Genomic DNA, 18,927 nt, shown 5'->3' with positions numbered 1-18,927 from the left:
CCGGAAGCATTTAAAGACATTCTAGGTCAGTAGGAACCAACGTGCTTCCTAATCGGGGAGGACAATGCCGCCTTCTCTTCTGCAACCTGAAATGGCCCATCACAAAGAGACATCAGCCTTTAAGTCTGCTCCTGAACTTTCATCACTATTCCATCAGATGCATGGGTGACACCTCTGATTATGGAGTCAAATTTAAGAGCGGATTTTAGGAAATCCACAAGCTCCAACCCCTGACTCCCACCAAACCATGCTGCCGCCCCACTCCAGACCTTTCCAATCACAAAATATAAGGGGGCTCTTTCTCCCTCGACTCTTTGCGACCAGATTTAAGCATCGAATAGAACAGTACGCAATGCTCACAGACTCGGCGTAACTATGAAGCCACGCTGCACCGGGTATGATAAATGGAAGCTTTACTAGTAAATAATCATTCTGAACTTCATTGCTATCAAAAGCTACATCTAAAAATCAATGTGTATTTTAAGAGAACGCCCTGTGTGCTGGCATAAGCAGCGGATCTATATTGGGATCTGTTTAAATAAAGCATTCCAATGCATCTCCACAGCTTGTTTGCCTTCCACATGAGTGAGTGAGTGAGTGAGTAAGTGTGCACATCAGGATTTTAAGTAACCCCTCACTCGAGCTGACACACATCACATGACTGTGAGGCCATGAATTCACATGTGGCACTACCCTGTGGGCTAAAATCCCATGCATGTTTCCTCAGACCTGAGTCTCTCAATTACCTGGGCTTGCTCCCAGGTAATTAATTGTGCATTGCCTGGCAGCCTTAGAGACAGCAAGGCTGGGAGACTTGTTGGAGAGCCTGTCAGCCTGAGCACCTGAGACAGTACTTTGAGTGCTCCCACTATGAGTGCTTTCAGAGGGAGGCTTAATTTTGTAAAGGGTTGTTCAGATGTGGGGCCCAGCCAGGTGAGGGATGAAGGCCTGCCGTGTCCATCTGGCAGCAGCACCGGTTAGTTGTTTCTATGACAACGCAGCCAACGCTTTAGTCATGTGAAAGGGGTGCTTAGAAGGCTTGCTAGGCCCTTTAGCTTAACAATGAGACTGGTGTGATCGCCTCAGCAGTTCCTTCTACTACAGAATCCCATCTTACTGCTATAAAATCGCAGATGGCATCCAATCCAAAAGAAAATGGGATGTTTCATGTGTGACAAAATTCCCACTCTGTAAGCTCAGGGTTGGCAGATTGCAGACTCGAAATTTCTCTCTTGGCACAACATACATAGACACACACTCAGTGTACTTTTAAATCCCCACTTGAATCGATAAACAAGGAACCAGTGGCTTCTCCCTCTCATTCCTCCCCTCCTCCTTCTGCCCCTCTCCCTCCTGTTGCAGAAGGTAGGTTGAACAGCAGGCGGAATGGTGGCAGATGAAATGACCTGGAGAAAAAAAGAGGTGGAAGGAGCAATTACCACAGCTGCAACTCCTGAGTCAGCAGGGAATTGAAAGGAACCAGTGGAGTCTTTTGAGTTGCCATCTGGCCACCCTACCCAGTCATGGATAATTGTGCACATAATGTGCTGCAAATTCTATGCATTTAGAGTCCATCCATATAGAATCCACCTTAAGATTTCTCTCCACAACCTATTTTCTTCCCCATTGCCTTGATCTAGCCTGGAAGTGTGGAATATGGGGAAGACTGCAAGAAGGAGAGATGAGGAAAAGAGGTTAACTGTTTCTCTGTTCTGCCTGCAGGAATGCCCAGATTCAAGATCAATTATGGTGCCCCTGTGGCACCCCCTTTCCTCTCCCATGACAAAGATGTTGTTGTTTAGTCGTTTAGTCGTGTCCGACTCTTCGTGACCCCATGGACCAGAGCACGCCAGGCACTCCTGTCTTCCACTGCCTCCCGCAGTTTGGTCAAACTCATGTTGGTAGCTTCGAGAACACTGTCCATCCATCTCGTCCTCTGCCGTCCCCTTCTCCTTGTGCCCTCAATCTTTCCCAACATCAGGGTCTTTTCCAGGGAGTCTTCTCATGAGGTGGCCAAAGTACTGGAGTCTCAGCTTCAGGATCTGTCCTTCCAGTGAGCACTCAGTGCTGATTTCCTTAAGAATGGATAAGGTTTGATCTTCTTGCAGTTCATGGGACTCTCAAGAGTCTCCTCCAGCACCATAATTCAAAAGCATCAATTCTTTGGCGATCAGCCTGAAGTAAATAATTAAGAACTTTCAACTCTTTTTTGGTCTGGATTGCCTATTGTTGTATTACCGGTATTTCAGACCAACTTTTACAATGGAAGCACAAGCTATAAATCTTTTAAATAATAACACAGGAGTTGAATCCCATCAGTGTCATTTGGGCATGCATCTGGAATCTTAGGACCACCGCAAACGTCAAGTAATTCCTAACCTGAAAAGCTATTACATATAGGATGAAATGTGCATGTGCAAATGTTACGCAATCCCAGCGAATCGAAGAATTGTAGAGCTGGAAGAGATCCTGAGGGTTCAAGAGCCCAACCCTCTTGAATGCAGGAATCTCAACATCCAATTCTCCCATCCAATTTGAAACCCTACCAGACCCTGCTGAGCTTTGCAAATGTTCTTGCAGTTTTATTGCTGCACCACTAGGGGAGTCAGGACGTCATTTGCTCAGGCGGCAGAACATCTGCCTTGCATGCAGAAAGCCCAAGTTCAATCTTACATGTGGATTCGGCTGGATGCCCAATCAGCAAGCACTTTCCCATGTTTGAAAGTGAACTTCTAGCTCTTTGCTTTCCCACAGAGAGCTGGGAATGTGGGCCACCTCACTGATCTTGCAGGAAGCCATTAAGTGGCAAACGTTCCAATCTCCATCCCCAGCAGCTCAGCCAAAGGTCGTTCTGCTGGCACTGCGATTGTATTACATGCCCTAGGTCTTCTTATTATCCAGATTCTGAGAATCACAAACGGGGCTGTGAAATCATTCGGGGAACTCTTGGCATTCTCGATGGTATGTTTCCATTTACTAGGGAGGGCTGTTCCAGAAAGAAAACAACAACAACAGCTAGGCGTTGGTGGAAATATCAGGAGGCTGACAACAGGGTCTTTCTAGGAAATTCTCAGCTCACCACTTTGCAAAATACAAATGATTTATGCCTTGCCTTGGATCCCCAATATATCTTGACAGGAGGGGTGGAGGCAGCCAAAACATTGCAATCAAAAGGAAAACTGATGGCCAGGCTCCATGCTAGCTTGAGAAATCTGTCAATGGCCTCTGTGGGGGGGAGGTTTCTCCATGTAGCCTGGCCGGTTCTGTGGTTCTTCTGACCCAGTTCAGATAACTTTCATGCATCGCTTCTGATGCATGCAGTAGGCGAATGCTGAAACTCTTGATCGTCCCTCATTACTAGGGAAGCTCATGAAATTTGAGCACCGAGAAGCTAAATCCAGCTTCCTCCCTATGAGAGGGGCAATATGTAGAATTGCCCTTGGACTGAAAGTGAAGTATGATAGGAATTTGGGGGTGGAGAGGGGAGATGTTGATTTTGGACTGTGGGCCAAAGGCCACCCTTTATATTTCTAAGAACTGTATTTTCCAATGAGAAGAGAAAGGATGTGTCAGGCTTGGAAAGAGGCAAAGGATGTAACTGGATATTAGTCTCCCCCCCTCCCCCTAGCATTTTCCAGCTTTCCTCAAACTACATTAGTATTCTTAAGATTCGGTCCATGTGATGCATTGAAGATTGGGGTGGCGATCTCATTTATCCCGCGGTGCCATTTTGAGGGTTTACTATTGTGCCAAGCGAATTCATTTACTAAGGAGCACAGTGGGGCATTGCACCTATATAATCTGAATGGATGAATCTGCCTTATACAGAGTCAGACATATGGTGTGTATCCAAAACACGCTTGTCTCCTTGAACTGGCACAGTTCGCCAAGGTCTCTGGGCCAAATGAGACGTGATCGCTATTCAAGTGATTAGCAGCTACGTGAATATGTGTACTTTTTAAAACCAGGCCCTGGGCTCCCATGCTTGTACCATTTGCCCCCTGCTGTGATCCTACTCGGTATTGGGGGGGGGCATTCTGGGTCTGCTTTTTGCACCAGGATAAAAGTTCTCCCAGAAGAGCTTTCCTTCTTTGCAAAGGCAACCCAAACTTCTGAGTCTTCCCCCACCCATAGTTTAAGCTGGCTTGGAAGAAATGCAGCATTTAATTAACAAAACTTTCTAAGCCCAGAGGGCTTCTTCCAAGAAGGAATTCCATAAACGTGGTGTTCCATAAATGTGGCTGCACCACAGAAAAAAGGGCTGCTGTGCATCATCACCAGACTAGTAGCGGATCTATCAAAGGCATGCCCAGCAAACTTCCTTAATATTTATTGCTCATTATATAATTAAGAGATAGGACTGCTCCACAAATTATGCTTTGTCGTACCAGAAAACACCGCAGTGGTGGAGAAGGCATGTAGATTATAATGGGCATCAACAGTTGCAATTCATTGGCTGGGAAGTTGTGGCGGATGATTGTAACTTCTCAGTGTGGGCGCATGCAATGAATCACACGTGTGTGCAGTCACCACCAGCAGTGATTTGATGCGAACTGAATGTTATGTTCAGAAATGCTTTGGGGGGGGGGGGGAGATGCCACATGAAAAAGCCTTCCTCTAACAGGACCCAGTAATGTCATCTGCAACAACGTTCACCTGACCCTCTTCCAAAGTGATGTATGCCATCATCCGCCAAAGATGCTCTTCTGCCTTCTACAAAGGACAGGCAGGGGAGTTCCATGCAAAAGAATACATCTGACGTCAGAAAGAGCAATATTCATAAACCAGTGAGTGGACATTTTAACCTCCTAGGATGTCCTGTAACTGACCGTTCAGTAACAAAATAACTTCAAAGGGAAAATACAAGGGAAACAGCTGAAGTTTAATGCCACGGCTCTACACGTGTGATGGCTTACCCAGGATATCTTATGACTGTTGCTTGGGCAAGGTTTCCTGTCCCATTAGAGGTGATGATTCTATTATCGTTTTAACAATCACCTGCTGCTGTAAAAGGTTAAAGGCATGCCTATTTAGCATATAATTAAGCTCCAATTATCACAGATTTTTGCGTATCATTGCCATTTAACTTCCACCTTCCAATTTCCTCCTCGTAGACCTGCCTATTAAGATTTCACTTCATGCATCAGACAGTACAGATATGAAAGCTTATTCTTCAATCAATGTATTAATCTTTAAGCTGCCGCAAGATTCTCTGGTTGCGAGGCTGCCCTGTGAAAAAATTTACTCCCTGATAGCTCACAAATCAAACAAGGGTGGTGCACAATATTATAAAACAATTTACAAAGCATAATAATAAAAATAAAAGAATCACAGAGAAGAATCATAATAACAGTCCCCACCCTATTTAAAGCCCATAGATTGTTTTATGGCCAAAGGCCATAGGTAAAGAGGATATTTTCCCCTTGAATCTAAAGACATGTAATGATTGCATCAAGCGAGCCAGCCACCACAGAAAAGTCCCGTTCTCATGTTGCCGCCCTCCAAACCTCCTTGGGAGGAGGGACACAGAGAAGGGAAGAGAGGATCCTTAAGATAAGGAGGTGAGCCACGTAAGGCTTTACAGGTCATCACCAGCACTCTGATTTGGGCTTGGAAACTAATCGGCAGCCAGTGCAGTCGGGCCAAGATTGGTATTATATTCTCCACTCGTCTTGGCCTTGTGAACAACCTGGCCGTTCAATTTTGCACCAAAGGAAGTTTCTCAGTCATCTTCCAAGGCAGCCCCATGTCTAACACATTGCAGTAATCTAACCTAGAGGTTACCAGAGCATAGGCCAGAGAAGTTAGGCTACCCCTGTCCAGATAGGAGTGCATCTGGGCCACCAATTGAAGCTGACAGAAGGCATTCCATGCCACCGAGGCCACCTGGGCCTCAAGTGACAGCAATGGGTCCAGGAGCATCCCCAAGCTACGCACCTGCTCCTTAAGAGGGAATGTAACCCCTTTAAAAGCAGACAGTCTCCCTCCTGGTAGTTGCCCACTAACAGTGCCTCAGTCTTAATCTCGATTGAGCTGCAGTTTGTTGGCTCTCATCCAGTCCATTACCGAGGCAAGACAACGGTCCACCAGCAATCCATTGCCACACCTTTAGCAGAGCTGTGTGTCATCAGTATATTGCTGACATGTCCTGCCATATTTCCTGAATATGTCCTGCCATTGTTATAAATCTTGACTGTTTTATGTAGAAATTACAGAAAGTTGATTCAGGCATTGCACAGATATAACTGCTCTCCCCTGTACAGGAAAATTGTATTGTGGCAGCTGAATGTATGAACATCCACTAAAGAGCATTTCATTTGAGGCAATGCTTAAGTTCTTTATGTGATTTTAAATTCACTGATGTAAAACACCATGATGTTGCAGTGTGATTGGCTGGGACCCAGTGTCTGATAACTGTTGTCCGCATGTATGAATTGATTCCAATAATAATAATAATAAAAGTTATACCCATGACATTACACCTAGGATGTTCATTAACACAAACACACCATTAAGTAATGGTCATGCATGTGTCAGAATTGTCACACGTATGTGCAATCATCAGGACAGATCCTGAAGCTGAGGCTCAAATACTTTGGCCACCTCATGAGAAGAGCAGACTCTCTGGAAAAAAACTCTGATGTTGAGTAAGATTGAGGGCACAAGGAGAAGGGGACGACAGAGGACGAGATGGTTGGACAGTGTTACAAAAGTGACCAACATGAATTTAACGAAACTGCGGGAGGCAGTGGAAGACAGGAGTGCCTGGTGTGCTCTGGCCCATGGGGTCACGAAGAGTCAGACACAACTAATCTACTGAACAACAACAACATGTGCAATCATCACACACAATGATCTAGATCCCAGTTGCATAAACCAATTGTTTTCTGCTGCCCTGGAGGCTTCAAGTTACAAGAATGCCAACTAAACCTCAGGAATAACTTCCTGGTGGCAAAAGCTGTTCAGCAGTGGTCTCCTTCGGAAAGTGGGTTTTTTAAAGCAAAGGTTGGAGGGACATCTGCCATGGATGCTTTAGCTGAGATACCTGCATTGCAGGGGATTGGAATAATGACCCTTGAGATACCTTTCAACTCTCAGATGAGAGTCGGATCAATAGACAAACAGGAGCTGCATGAGCTCAGTTTGGGCTACCTCCCCAATAAATGGGTTTGTGCCTCCCTTCTCCACTTCTGTTCCTGGTCCATGCATTTCTTTCTCTGCTGCTGTTTCCCTGCCAGCTCTGGGCTCTGGGCTTCTCTCCTTGCTAATCATCATTGCTGCATGCGCTGCTGCTGCTGTTTTTGTTTTGTTCCTCTCTGGCGAGGACACATTAGCTCACCCTTTTCTCAGAAAGCTGTGGGAACAGCCCCACCCTTGTTCCCTGCTCCGCGCATGTGTCCCCAGTCGAGAAATAAACAAGCCCTTGTTATAAACGGGCAGCCGGCTCAGCTGCCATTGTCGTCACGCTGCCTCTGTGCCATGCAAGCGCTGCCGGGAGGGGAACACTCTGTCTATAAAGTGCCGCGAGAACAAATTCCATTTGGAGCAGCGGTTGCGTTGGGGCCTGCAGGGAGCAGGTCAGGAGACGGCTTCAGGCCTGCCGCCTGCGCATTCCTGGTGTTCCCTTTGCACGCTGTTGCCCGGGAAACGGCACAAAGCTCCGCTGATAAAGCCAAATGTGAAAGCCAGTCCTGCTGAAGCAGTTTCCAGTGTGGGAGCCAGGAGAGACAAATTCAGTGACAGGAGGAGCGGATCAGGCACAGTTATGGATGCTACTTGTGGATAGCTCAGCTGGCTAGAGCGTGGTGCTGATAACTCCAAGGTCACAGGTTCGATTCCCTTAAAGGGCAGCTGCATATCCTTCCAATTCTATGATTGTACTCAGTTTGCTGAGGTGTGCTCATCTCATTAAGGGGAACCATTTCCAACCCCAGGACCACATTCCCTTTCGGCAACTGAATCTCCTGGGGACCACAAGCCTGTGGTGGGCAGGGCCAGAGGCCTGCATGGGTGGATCAAGGAATGCAATTATTACCTTTGCACAGCTGGTTTTGACCTAAGCACCGCTCTCCATTGTCCATCCAGGCATGCAAGAATCAGTGTCAGAGTTCAAGAATGCCTTCCAGCTAAAAGAAAACACCTCAAGGTGGGTGTGGCCTGTGAGAGGAGGTGTGGCCTGGAGAGACTCCTGAGGGCCAGAGTGGGCTGCACTTGGCCTCCATCCCTCTTTCAATTCCCAGCAATCCTGCTGGGGAGCCAGCCCCACTGAATTCACCTGGAATTTACTTCTGAGCACCTGCACAGGCCTGGTCTGCAATCTGCGATCGTTGCCACAGTGGCCCAGCACATAAAGCATTTGAGTCTGCTGCTGGGGTGGGGTGCAGCCCAGAGCATGATCAGTCATCAGATTGCGCCTCTTTAGCATTGCGCTTTGGGATTTCACAAGAATATGAATTGCCTAGCCATGGTCCAACTTTTATCTCTTGTCTGACAGGGAAGCTCAGAAGCAGGGCCTGAAGGCGACTGGCTCCCCTTCTTGTTTGTTCCTGGACTCTGTATGTGGAGACTCCATTTAGCAATCCAGGCTAAGAGCACATTTCTCATTAAAGTATTAAAACCCACTCTGTGATTGACCTGGAAAATCCATTTCCCTTTCCATCTACGTATCGCTTGTCCCTTCTTCATTATCATCATTGCCATAAAAAAAACCAAACCCCAACAATTACACTTGCAGCATGTTTTTTTATGAGTGGTGCTTACTGTATTTAATCGACTCTACTGCTCACCTTTTTTGACCAAATTATGTTGTAAAAATTAAGGTGTGCATTAGATTCGATGGCACATTTACATTTGCCAGCAAATAGTATTTTTTTGTTTCAAGGTTCTGGAAATTGAGGTGCGCATTAGGTTCAATGGCGCATTAGACTCGAGTAAATATGGTAAATTGGATTTTGCGCTTTCCAGATCTTTAAACTCTTCATTGGCTGGAAAAGACGTTCAGTTGTTTCAAAAGGCTCTCTTCTACGGCTTATCAGACTCTTAACATATTAAAATGAAGTCCTCTATTGCAGACTAAAAGGAACTCGAAGCATCACTGGAGAAAAATGTGTGTCAGAAGAGTTCCTCACATTTCTACAGCCTGGAGTCTGTGGTATTTTGGGAAGAATCAGCATGGTATGGCCGTGTCTTCTCGGTTATTCTGGAACAGCAAGCACTTGCTACTTTTTAAAGCCAGCAATGGCCTTGTTATAAGGCAGCCTTTGCCGACCATAGGTTTTCTACTGCAACTCCCATCAGCCCTAGGCAGCACAGCCAGTAGATCTCTCGCTGTAATGTAACATACCAGCTTAGACCAGCGGTCCATTCATTTGAGGGATGGGGAACCTGTGACCATCCAGACATTGTGGGACTCTGGTTCCCATCAGCCCCAGACAGCAGGGTCAATGGTCAAGGAGATGTGGTCCACTGGCACCTAGAGGACCATACTGGTTCCTATCACTTCAGCAAGAGACAATTTCTCCCATGCAAGCCTGAGAGCATGCAATCAATGCTCCATGGTCAATGTCAAAGAAGTCTCTGCTTGATCAGTGGGGAGCCCCTATTTCACCCACGCTCTTCCCATCAAGTGGCCTCTAAGTCCTCACAAGCAGGGCATGAAGGAGATGGTCTTCGCTAGATGTTTGTCCCTCCCTAGCATCTGGCATGCCTAGAGGTATCCTGCCCCGGTATGTGGAGGCTCCATCTAGCTTCCATGTCTGGATACGAGATGAAGTTTCCTATTTCCCCCTCTACTTCTAGCTTCTGAACTAGAAGTTGGAAGTACAGCTTATAAATTGAACTCATTTGTATCCAACCCTTCTTCCAAGGACCTAGGTAAGCAGCTGTTTAGCTTTTTTTACCTCGTTAACAACGCTAGGAAGTGGTGATGCTGAGAGAGCATGATTTGCCCATTGGCAGTCAAGGAACTCTGTGGCTCTGAGTGCAGGTTTGGTCCTCCCCCTTTCTCATCAAGTCAACACTCTATCTCCACTCTTGGTACCCGATTCCCCTCCACCCACCCCATAGAAACAAACAAACTTGGAAGAGTGTTCTCTTTAAATCAACCTCAGTGCTGTTAATGGGGCAATTCTACATTTGCACATATTGAAACAGGTAAGCATTTGTTCTGCCTAGATTTTAGCATGTATTTTATCTACTGTTGACTGAATATTTTCTAGTTTTATTGTTATTGATTTTTTAGATTGTTTCTAACTACTCTGGGATTTCTAATGGAAGGTGCTGTACAAAGGATTTAATATGTATGTTGCAGTTTTCCAACCGCTGCCCCAATAAGAAACAGATTTCACTGTCATGTCTGTCTGTGTGTCTCTGTGTGTGTCCATGCGTGTGTATACTTAGGGACAGCCCAGATCTCTTCCAAAGCATTCAGCTCACTCTTCCCTGACTAATTTCATCCACCAGTGTTGCAGCAGGAAGACCTGCAACTTCCATCTTCTGAACTCATTGACTCATCAACATCACTAGTGGGTTAACTCTACAATCATAGAATTGCGTACTTCTCTGTGGGACTCCAATAAAGAAAGCCTTTATTATGGGACTGTCATGTAGTTCCATCTTTCCATTGCAACACTGGTGGTTGGAATGAGAAGAGTTCAAACTAGGGCAGGAGAAATGGAAAGCTTTGGGAAAGGCCTGGCTTGACCTCCTTGCCTGCCTGCCTGCCTGCCTGCCTGCCTGCACGCACACGCACACACACACACACACACTTTCTTATTAGTCCCACTGATTTCCCCAAGGACTGTGGTGTTATGGCATTGCTATGGTGGAATCTAGCATGAGTCCCATGACCCATGGGGAACTGGGTATGGATTGGCAGGCTCAGATGGAGATGAAGAATGAGGAAGCAGCGAGACAGAAGTTATGGGAACTGGGGATAGAGGACAGACGTTCTCCCTTTTGATGCCAGCTACTATAGAAGTGGGAGCAGGAACATTGGTTCCTGGGAGGCGGGGAGCCTCATTGGCTGAAGAGGTCCTGGACTACTGGGGTAAAGGAGAGCAGCAGCAGCAGCATGGTGTCTTTGGTTCACCCCTCAAGGGTCCCCGGTCATACTCCTGGATATTGAGAAAATCTCTCTGAAATAACCTCCATCTCACAAGAGCCAATGTTCACATTAAGGTTACCAGACATCCCCTTTTCCTGGGGACAGTCCCCGGATTTACAAATCAGTCTCCTGGCAAAATCCATCTATTTAGTAGGAAGTTGAAAAGTGTCCCCGGAATCATTGACAAAAATCTGGTAACCTTCATTCACATACACTTGCTGCTGGAAATATGAGCAACTGCAAATACCCCTGAGTTTATATATTCTGCCTCACAATCCCCAATGAATGGAATACTTTGACTTATGCATGCTGGAACTGCAACACACCCCACCCCCAAGTTGGGGGAACTACTTTTTGGAACTTCAGAGCCGCTCCCATGGTTTTTTAAGGACCCTTTCTACTTCTTTACACTGAAAAGGAAAACAAGCCAGTAGAAGCCGACCCCCTCCCTTATTTCAGGTGATCTGAATACAGTTACAGTAGAATTAATTTTTACTTACTGTTTGCAAGCCAGCATTGATTTGGAGTCCACATAAAGTCCATGCATAGGAACACAGGTAGCTGCTTCCAGACTCTTGCTATTTTCAGGCAGGAATCAATCACAGGCCAGCAAATACAGGTTGCACAACTATAGTTGATTGGACCGTTATCCAGAACAAACCCATCTGTGGCAAGGAAAGTGATGGGGAATTGCCCTGGAAAGTGTGAGATAGCCCTTGCTTTGATGTAAGATAATCCAATCAGGATGAGTGCTCAATGAACAGGTCATCTGGAAGTGCCCTACATGTCTACCAATCAGTAGCCATTCTCTGGGGTTTGAGGCAGGGACGTTGCCTAGCTTTCCCTCAAGATGCTAGGGAATGAACCCAATATTGTCTGCATGGAAAGCGTGTGTGTTCTACCACTGAGCTGAAGCTCTTCCCTTCCCCTGCTCTGCTGAAATCACCTGTGAATCTGTGCAGACGCAATCGTCCACTGGCTTGAGAGTAAATCAGTAGGCACAAATATTCAGCAAAGCAAGTGAACGTTGCAAGTCTTGTCAACAACACACACCCATACACTTTGCCAGGGTGCCAACCTGAATAAAATATTGGGGCGGGGGGGGGGACAGGTAAGCCCCGCCCCACATAATTGATCACAAGATGCAGCAGCAATGCCCATCAATTTTGGGGGCCCTTGGCCCTCTCAAATTTTTTTTTTGGGGGGGTGACGGGACCTCCCCTGTCAACTTCACCTGCAAGTGAAGGTTTGGTGGTGGTGGGTTGTCCTGCCTAGTTTGCTCCGAGGCTTTTAACTGTAGTACTTAGCAGATGGCTTTTTTCGCAGCACTGAGATGAATCATGTCTGCATTTCAAGCCATCATTAAAAGCGCAGCCACAGTTGCCCAATTGTTAACCTACCTCAGTCCCACAAATTTGCTAAATGAGCCTCAACAATCACACTGATGTTTAACAACTTTTGGGTGGGGGAATTGCAAACCCTGCACTCATTTAAAAGTTTCTGTAAATTGCAACACTCAGGTACAACTGAGGCATTCTCTACGGCTTGGAAAATGTGGGAAAGACCCAAGAAGGTGGTTGTTTGAAACTCACACGCAGGCATCGTTTTAGCATTGCCAGATTGGTCTGAAATACCCCACTGCATTCGGGATTCTGAGTGCTATGAAGCAGATATATTTTATAAAGAAGAGTCCTCTGTTTTGAAGGGGTCCTTCATTCCTTCATTCATGCCTTTAAAAGTATTTCTGTACTGCCATATTAGGGCCCTCTACAGCAATAATATGCAAAACACCCCCAAAAAAACAATACAAATAATCATTAAAGTGCCTTGGCTGGTCAGTTCAAGTTCGCTTTAAAGAAAAGAAACCATAAAAATGAATAGCAGAGGCTTTGATGTTGCCTAGATGTGCTGAATTTCAATTTCAATTACAGTAGTTGGGTTGTATTTGGCATTAGTCATACTCAAAGTAGACTCATTGAGATTAATGGGCATGACTGGTCACCCTAGACTAGAGAGGTGGCCATAGATCTCCAGTCATATTTCAAAATCCGGACAGAAAAGTTTGTTGAGCTTTATTTTAGCAAATTGCTTTGAAACATACAATTTATATGTCTGGATTTTTATAATGTATGGCAACCCTATCTCCATTGTCTATTTTAGCCTCACTCTCTGAGATTTTTTAACTTAAGGCTGACCCTCAAGACTTTGTATATTCAAAGCACTGAGCCTCACCGCACAAATGCTAGGGACAAACACGGTCAGTTTCTTCAGGTGCAGTAACTGGAAATGAATCCAAATGTGTTGCTTGCCTGTCATCACAATCAGGATTGTTGCCTGACTGGTATCACAAACACCCTTCCTGGCGAATGGCAAGGGAAGGGCTCACCTGAATGGGACTCATTCATTCCTCACCTGTTGAGACTTCGGGTGACTAATTTCCTTGTAGGGGTTTGTTTGTTTTATTCTAAGTGGCCAATGCCTTGACTCAAAATAGGCTGATGCAGTGTGGCATGACTCTCGGCTGGCCGAGCTACATTTCGATCCAAGGCAAACACACACAAGCCCCGCGGCTCGCAGCCTTCTTGTTCTTTTTTTATAAAAATCAAAATGACAATATGCATTTAGCGTTTGTCAAAGGAGTCAGTGTTCCAAAACTACCTTTAGTTAAAGATTTTAGGATCCAAGACAGCACCCAGCGGGAAATATATATAAGATAGATAGATAGATAGATAGATAGATAGATAGATAGATAGATGATAGATAGATAGATGATAGATAGATAGATAGATAGATAGATAGATAGATAGATAGATAGATATAGATAGATATTACAACCTGACTCTTCACCCTCATGGGGCCTCCAAGGCAGTACACAATGTTCACTGATACAGTAGTACCTTGGTTTATGAACTTAATCCATTCCGGAAGTCCGTTCTTAAACCAGAGCGTTCTTAAACCAAGACGCACTTCCCCATAACAGCGTGGGACTCAGTTTACAAAGGGAACACACTCAACAGGAAGCGGAACATGTTCTGCTTCCAAGGCAAAGTTCACAAACCAAAACACCTACTTCTGGGTTTGCAGCCTTCTTAATCCAAGTTGTTCATAAACCAAGCTGTTCTTAAACCAAGGTACCACTGTACTATGGGCTTAGCTACACCTCCAATTCCTGCCCCCCCCCCCCCGGGAAACCCACAAACAAATGGCAACTGGGTTTGCTGCAGATTGCTATTTGTTATGATTTACCACAAAAGAGCAGGTTTTCTGAGGGACGGTGGCAGGCAAAGGGGAAAGTCCTTGAACCCCTGCCTAGACAGCGCAGGGTAAGTGGAAAACCACTTACGTTTGTCCAAACCACCAGTGTTTGTCCCGAGCGGCAGCAGCAACTGGAACATCCCATTGCTCTTTCTGTGGCCACTGCTGCTGGCCTTCTCCCTTGGCCAGCTCAAAGCAGAGAGAGCAGGCAAGGTGGCAGAAGAGAGACTGCCACCACCAAGGCCCAGCCCCACATGACATGCTGGCTCAAGGGGGTGGGCAGAGGGCAGGGCCACCCTGGGTGGGGAGAAAGGGGGAGTGCAGCAGGGCACAAGGAGTCTTGATTAAAAAAAAAAAAAAGGCTTTGTGCGTCCACATCTAATCTTGCCCCTTTCTAAAATTCATTTATTGCTGTTTACAAGAAGAAAACCTCCCAAAGAATAAAATGAAATAACACAAGAATTAAGGGGTTTTCTCAGGACATTGAAGAGCATGTGTGCTGAGTCCCATTGATGAAGTGGCGGTGACACTTGTCCTCTTTCTGATAGGAAATGCTCTACGACAAAAACTTTGGGTTGAGGAGCATCACTTGTGGAGGGGGGGGAGAGAAGAAATGTCCCTATTTTCATTTTGAAGGATATTCCCCATAGTCCTGACAGTCCCTAACTGACAAGAAGCTGAACTCAGAAGGAATAGGACCGGTGCAATTTACACTGAACTGAACTGAGATGCCACAGAGCTTGGAAGGCTTCAGGCAAGCTGTGATCTGAGCCTCTTCTCAGCAGGAAGCGACAGTGTGGCCAGGATGTGATGTCACTGATTGCCATATTGCAGGCCGAAGAGGAGTGTTTCAGTGGAACTCTACATCAGGCGACTGGGCTGAACCCTCCCATCTCTACTACGCCTCCAGGGTTACACCAGCAATTAACTTTGAATCATCGGATGATACGAACAGGCTGGAAGACTCAAGCAAGGCTGACTCAGCAGGATATCTTACTTTTTCATGAAACCACACAGCCCCCAGAGCCAAAACGCCCCAGAAGAGCTAGCACCTAACACGAAACATTGCTGAAACAATGACACAGAGTATCTATGACTACTGCCTCCTCCATCATTTTGTGGGAGGGGTACGGAATTTGCATACTAGAAAATGAGGTTTGAAGGATTAAAGTGGACTTAAGCACTCTGTGCAACAGACTCCCTTTTTGAAAAACAGAAAAGTGACAAGGAAATGCACTAAAAAGTGTGAGATAAACAACTGATTGGCAGGATGATGTATAACCTCCACACAAGTAAATTATGACGGGTGCTGATTGTCGTATAACTTCCACAAATTAATCACAATGCACAATAAAGAATGGACTTCATATAACCTCTATGTAGGCTTTGGGCAAGGAGATAAGGACGATGAACAGGTCACCCGTAGGAGCCTTGGGATGTATCCGTTGGATTAGTCCCAATATTATAAATGTATTTACTTATTTGTTAAATTCCTATCTCACCTTTTCTCCTAAAAGAGCCCAGGGCAGACAACGAACTAATAAAACAATACTGTACATTTAAAAATAAAATAAAGATATGTTTTAAAATAAAAAAACAAAACGCTAAGAACATCTAACAACATTTCAAAACGGTCACACCCCCACACAGCTAACAATTTCAAGGTTGCCAGGAACAATATCTTTCAGCCATCAAACGACTGGATGAACAGGAATGGTTTTTTAAAAAATTCTTCCTGAATGTTAATAATAAGGGAAGTGACAGAGAAGGAAGAAATTGCACTACACCAGGGAGGGTATTCCGCAAACAGGGAATTATCACCAAGAAAGTCCTGACGTGGGTTAACACTAACTGGGCAGCAGCCAACACTACAACCACCCAAAGGGTCTCCCCTGCCAATCATAAGGTCCAAGATGGTTGATACTAGGGAAGATGCTCTTTTAGGTATTTGGGTCCCAAGCCATTTACGGATTTGTACACTAGAACTATTGGGAAGGACCATAACTCAATGGTGGAGCATCTGCAAGGTCCCAGTTTCAACTCCCTGCGTTTCTAGGTTAGGACCAGGAGAGAACCCTATCTGAAATCCTGGAGTTGGGAAGCTACTTGAAAACCCCTTGTTAAGTGAAGTCACATGAATAACACAGCTGGAGTCAAGAAACAAAAGTCCTGAGAATGCTTTACTGAGGAAACTGAACAAAACCATATACAATTTAAGGAGAATAATATTAGTCTTCCTTAGTTCAGGCCTTGTACATAGCAGGAAGACATTCAGCAAAAACATACCACAGGAAAACTCCCTCAGAACTACAGGCCAATCTGAGCATGTGTCACCTCAGTGAAGATCATGCTACTCAGCCTGGTTGCTAAGCGACACCATCACCACCCATGGGTAGCTGAGTGAGAACAAAATCAACCCTTTACAGACTGAATGATCCCTACCATTGCATTTCTCATTACTCCTAGGGAAGAAAGCTGGGAAATAAATACCTTTTAAAAAAAAAATTGGAAAAGAGCTCAGTTCTCAAGACACCCAAATAAGATCAGAAACAGCTATATTATTCATTTATTTCCCCCTTGTCCAGGATAAGAAGGTCCCCTGAATCTGGCAGCAAAATTGTCCACCCATAGAATGACCTTTATATAAATAATCCCTCCTATTTTAAATGCTCTACCTAGCAGACCAGATAAGCTACGTTGAACAAAAATCAGAAATATAAAAGCATTAAGTAAAGCATCTGTTTTTTGAAAAGGACATCATAACCAATGTACTGGAATTGGAAGGTTTCAGTTGGTGCAAGTTCCAGATAGTGCAGGAGAGTCAGCCTTAATGGCCTGGGGTAAAAATACGTGATGAATGTCACACTGACCATTCTGTTCAGGGGAGGGTTAAAAAAAAAAGTTCTTACTGCACCTCTTGCCTCTGTTGCTTCATAAGCTCCTGCCAGTTACAAGCCAATTCACAGGCTTCTTGTGACTCATGGAGCCACCTGGGGAGTGTTTAGAGAACCCTGACTCCTCATTATTCACTTTTTACAATTGCTTCAGATGCTATTAGCCAATGTCCAGTAAAAAAAAGAAGGAAATCCCAGGCTGTTCCATGTAGACAGAAGACACTCCACACACACACCCCTTGACCAACACCCATTTCACACATGATAGGAATTGGCAGCTACGTGCCTGGATCCTGCATACAAGACTTAAACTCTTAGCTATTTATTAACTGAACCTATATAGCTGCCTCTAGATGGGCCACAAAGCAAAATAAATACAATATAAGACAATAAAAACTAACAACACAACTAAAGCAGGAAAACATCGCTCTTTCACTCTCTTTTCTACATATACTTCCTGTTGGATCCCAGAGCCAACTTTTAAAGCAGGATCATATTACTTTTGAAATAAAAAAAATTAAGGTCTTATATATATAATAAATGTTCATAAATGTACCAAGCAAACACGTACATAAATATATAAACCACATGTCTGAAACAGCACAGGAAAACCACCCTGAAACCATTTTGACTCCCAAATTGACCTCAAATATTTCTCTGCAAGGTCGAAGGAAAATGGAAAAGCCTCCCCATTGTCTTTTCATTCACAAATCCTGTCTTAAGGGTATGCCTGTGTATGAATAGGGTGAGCCTGTGACCTGGCTCAGGAACTAAGTACCGTATTTATCATTACAAAAGACTGGCCAGGCTCCCCAGGGTATCCAATCAAGTAACCATTAACAGGTAACCTGCCAGACAGGAGATAAACAATGCACTCAGCTTTCTGTTTTAGACTGCCTCTTCTGTGATGTAGGTATGATCTTTCTTGGGGTGGTCTTGGACTCCAGGGCGGGCAATTTAAAATGTCTATATAAGGGTGGGCACACCTTTGTTCTGGGTCCTCCTCCTTTCCTGCATGTGAGGGGAGCACCCTGTTGCAACAGTTCAATAAAGATCAAGCTTATGAGCTGCTTTGCTTCTCAATATTCTCTGGTTGGCTTCTGTTACTTTCTCCGACCGATGGAGAACCTACAAAGGACTCTATAAGGGCTCTTGTGTCCCCCATACGGGAATAAGGGCAGATTTTTGTTTATTACACTTTAAAAAGTCATAGCTTCCCACCAAAGAACCCTGGGAACTGTAGTTAATTAAGCGTGCTGAGAGTTGTAGGGAGACCCCTATTCCCCTCCCAAAGCTACAATTCCCAGATAACTCTGCACAAACTACAGTTCCCAGGATTCTTTCGAAGAAGGCATGACTTGTTTAAAGTTGTATGATACCGCTTTAAATATAGGTGCAGGCCTCAGGTGGCCCATCCCATTTTACCGCCTGAAGCAAAACAGGAATGTGCTGTCCCCTGCTGCCCGCTTTGCCCAAGTCTCACTTACCAGGGTCATGAAGCAGCAGCTTCTGACAAGATCTCGCAAGAGCTTGTGAGATCTCACTGGAAGACGCCATCGCCGAGGTGGGTGGGCACCCACAGTGGTGCCACCCCAGAGGATTTCACTATTCAAGTGGGCTTCTACAGTCCGCCTCATGAGTGAACACTGGTGCAAGGAAAAAACAGAGAGTGCA

The 18,927-nt window shown here is 45.2% G+C and overlaps 1 long non-coding RNA gene across 1 annotated transcript in view; it reads right to left on the bottom strand.

The window, feature by feature from the left end:
- Positions 1-18,927, bottom strand: part of LOC310845586 — a 38,264-nt gene that overhangs the window by 16,333 nt on the left and 3,004 nt on the right. Inside the window, exon 2 of the long non-coding RNA XR_014564846.1 lies at positions 18,741-18,899. This is a non-coding gene — a long non-coding RNA (uncharacterized lncRNA). The remainder of the gene's footprint in view (positions 1-18,740; positions 18,900-18,927) is intronic.

The sequence above is a fragment of the Podarcis gaigeae genome (genome assembly GCF_964106915.1).
Source record: "Podarcis gaigeae genome assembly, chromosome: 5".
Taxonomy (NCBI): Eukaryota; Metazoa; Chordata; class Lepidosauria; order Squamata; family Lacertidae; genus Podarcis; species Podarcis gaigeae.
Note: the sequence above shows the minus strand (reverse complement) of the source record. Positions and strands in the feature narration are given on the sequence as shown.